A 3961-nucleotide genomic window follows, 5' to 3' on the forward strand; every position below is an offset into this window, starting at 1 on the left:
CTCTCTCTCTCTCTCTCTCTCTCTCTCTCTCTCTCTCTCTCTCTCTCTCTCTCTCTCTCTCTCTCTCTCTCTCTCTCTCTCTCTCCTTCCTCTTTCTTATTATTATTATTATATAATATATGTGTGTGTGTGTGTGTGTATATATATATATATATATATATATATATATATATACATATTGCAAAAGAAATATATATATCTTTATATTAATTATACATATATATATATATATATCCTCCGGAGAAATATATATATTTCTAGGAATTGCAAAAAGAATGTAAATTATGTCACAACACTTAATTTCCAAATTTTTCATAAAAATTCTTTAAAACACTGCTCACAATTGAAATCTTTTTAAGTGTCATTTATACTACTGTCGCTTTCGTGATTCTTCGCAAAATCTCATAAGACTGTGAGATAAATGTATTTCCACTTGTCTTACAAAAACAAAAAGGAGCATGCAAATTTGCTCCAGGAAAATGAGCTGTTGACAGGGTGCGCCTGTCTGTCTATCCATATGTAAATGCCGTGCGTACATCGCGCACATTTACCCTACGTCGTGTTTCACGAGAGTAGGGAGAGATCTGTTATTGATCCTTTCTCCTCGTGCGCTCCTCGGATTCCCTCCCTTTCTACGCGGCAATGGCAGAACGTCGTTTACCAGCTTTTCGCGGCAAGAGCTCGCAGCATAGTGAGAGCCTCTCTCGTTTGGAAGCCTTTGTCGTATATTGACGATGTCGGGCGGCTGAGGGAGAGATCGCCGGGAAGTAACGTGGCTGCGCGGCGAACAGGGCCAAAGCACAGGATACGAAGATAGCCGAGCACGACCGAGGTCGCGAGCGTCGACCGAATGAGTCTCTCTCTCTCTCTCTCTCTCTCTCTCTCTCTCTCTCTTCCTCTCTCTCTTTCTACTTGTCAGCGCTCGGGTCCAGTACTTCAGTACGTGCACAGCGGCCGGCCGGCGTGCATAGTTGTTGATAGTAGTGTCGTGTTCTTGAAATCGAGCGCTTTTTTCGCGCGAAATCGCTCTTTTGCCGTGGTTATTTTTATCAATATCCGTACGAAACGAAAGCTAAACTCAACGATCAGACGACGTCGTCTTTGTGCTTCGAACGGCGCCGGGCCTCAGGGCCCGGTCGCTCTCGTTTCCACTTAGGTCGACTCCGGGAAGCATGCGATTATGGAGCTTGCAGGCTCCCGGGGACAAACCGGCTGCGATGTCTGCACGGGCGTTACCCTTCGATGGCAGTTTCCCTCGCGTAATTATCGTTGCGAGTCGCACGACGAAAGTCAGTACTTCCTTAAATCAACGAAGGTATATTCTCGAGAAAAGAGAGAGGAAGCAAGAGATAGAATACAAGAGAGAGAAAGAAGGAAACACACAAAGCATCATCATGTCGAAGGATCAAACTGTGCCAAGATAGCATTACGAGACAAATAAAAAAATCCTGAGCAGAGAGCTTCAGCAAAAAAAAAGTTCAAGAAAAATACTCATTTGATTGATTGTCATATGAGATTAATTGAGAAGAATTGCCTAAATTCTTGGTTAGCACAGAGTATTCATAGACATCGTTCTTTGATAATTTGCAAATTGCACTACAATCATGTTTATGCAGGGCGTAGTTATGGGTGGTATAGTGGGAGTTAATCGTGGACAGAGGAAGAAAGGAAAAGAGTATAAGAGAGAGATAGATAAATATAGTGAGAAGGAGGGGAGAAATAGCAGGGAAGGAAGGAAGGAGGAGAGAAAAACGCGAGAACGGAGAGGGAAGAAGGAGAGGGAGGGAAAAGTGAGAGAGGAAGAGAGAGAGAGAAAGAGAGAAAGAAGGAGACGAACTGTAGAAGTTTACTGTAATCGGTTTCTAACGACTTCGTGAAAGATATGTTTAGGAAATGATAGGACTCCAAGGATACAACTCAAATGAATAGTGATGAAGACGAAACAATTCCCCGTCATGAAATAAATTCAAATCAATCAATATAAAAAGACACGCCACGTTATATCACTTTATGCGCCAATCCGAATAGTACAAAACTATGGAGTATTTCACATACAGGATGATTCAGAATGAGTGTAACAAACTTCGACAGATTGTTTGGAAAGTCAGTCTTAATAAGAAATATCATAAGAATATAGATATTATTCTCAATATTCACACATATATATATACATATATATATATATATATATATATATATATATATATACATAATTACAGAAGTTTTAAAGTTTTACTATTATCATAATAAAATTACGTTTATTATAAAACTGAATTATAAATAAATAATATTAGCAAATTCTCCTGTTTTGTTTTAATTTCTCAAAGATTACTTCCTACTAGTTACGTGATTTTACTACGAAAGTAAAATTTCAAAACATAATTACGTAAATATTGAGAATAGGACTATATCCATACATTTTTTACTCAGAATGCCTCTCAAACAATCTATCAGAATTTGTTATGACAATATCAAATACTTGTTTTGAATCACTCTGTGATACATGTTTACGTATTATAAATTTAATAATAATAACTATTAAATTTGAATAATCTCCTTTGAGGGTGTTCAAATATTTAGGAAATTACTTATCTACTATAGTACACTACATGATACATATTTGGTTGTATACTATTACATAATACAACCTCACAAATTTAATCCATAAAACACACACACTATATATATGATATCATGCATTTGTAACTGATAATTATTTATACGTGCGCGCGTATATTTATGTTATATAGAGATGTGTAATAAATTATAATGAAATAATATAATATTGATAGTTACAAAAAATATATATATAATTATAAATTATGCTGTCTTAATTTAAAAATAATTATGTTACAAATACGTAATATCTATTGTAAATATATTCAACTATTATCAGTACATTAGATCGAATGAACGAAACAATAATTTTTCTTATGATTGTGATATTGTCTCTACTTGATTTTGTCATCAGTTCTCATTATTATGCTAAGTTCAAAATTCTATGCGACCCTATTATTTTTGATAAGATATAAATAATAAACAATCCCAATATTCTGTAATAAAGAAAATAAAAATATAGGATAAACAGCATTTTCTCTATATTGCAACCGATCTTTGATTTCGATAATGAAAATCTTCCTCATCTTACAAAACAGTAATTTTAAACATTATTATAAAAGTATTCTTTCAACAAATTATAAAAAGTAATTTTCGCATTAAATATCGAGTATTCTTTTTTTATAGCATGGTACTCGCGTAATAACCACAACCTTCATGATTGAGATATTAACGGTTATCTCTTTCGCTCTTTCGCTCTCTTCCTTTCTTTTCTCCCCTCCACTTTGTCTCGGTCTCTCTGCCTCTCTTGAAAATCACTAAACTTGTGAAACTTTTTAGTTCGTGCCTATTAGAAGAGATGCAAAATTCTTAAGAATAGTTTTTTTGAATTGTACAACATAAGATATTGTTTGTTTGTAAGGTATTGTTTATTACTAGCGCAAAAGTAATATTTTTTGCATGTTTGTTTTATTATTAGAATTATAAATACAAATTTTAATATGTTTATTATAATTTTGACTATGTTTGTATTTTGAATATGTTTATTTTAATTTTTTATTAAATGTTTTCTTTATTACAGTTTTTACATATAGTTTATTATTTAATTTGTTACTAGTTAATTGTTATTAATCTTACTGCTTAATATTTGTTACAATTTTCCTTATTAAATATTTTTACATTTTCACGTATTTTATTTGACGAAAAATAAATAAATTTATTTTTTTCCTTTTGTGAATAAACTGATTTATTTCTCCTATTATTTTTTGTTATTATTTAATTAAAATTATTCAATTTTTTATCATATCATTATCATATTAAACTATAATTTTTTCCTATAATTTTTTATGAACATATATCAATATATATATATATATATATATATATATATATATATATATATATA

The sequence above is a fragment of the Atta cephalotes genome (assembly GCF_000143395.1).
Source record: "Atta cephalotes unplaced genomic scaffold scaffold00073, whole genome shotgun sequence".
Classification (NCBI taxonomy): Eukaryota; Metazoa; Arthropoda; class Insecta; order Hymenoptera; family Formicidae; genus Atta; species Atta cephalotes.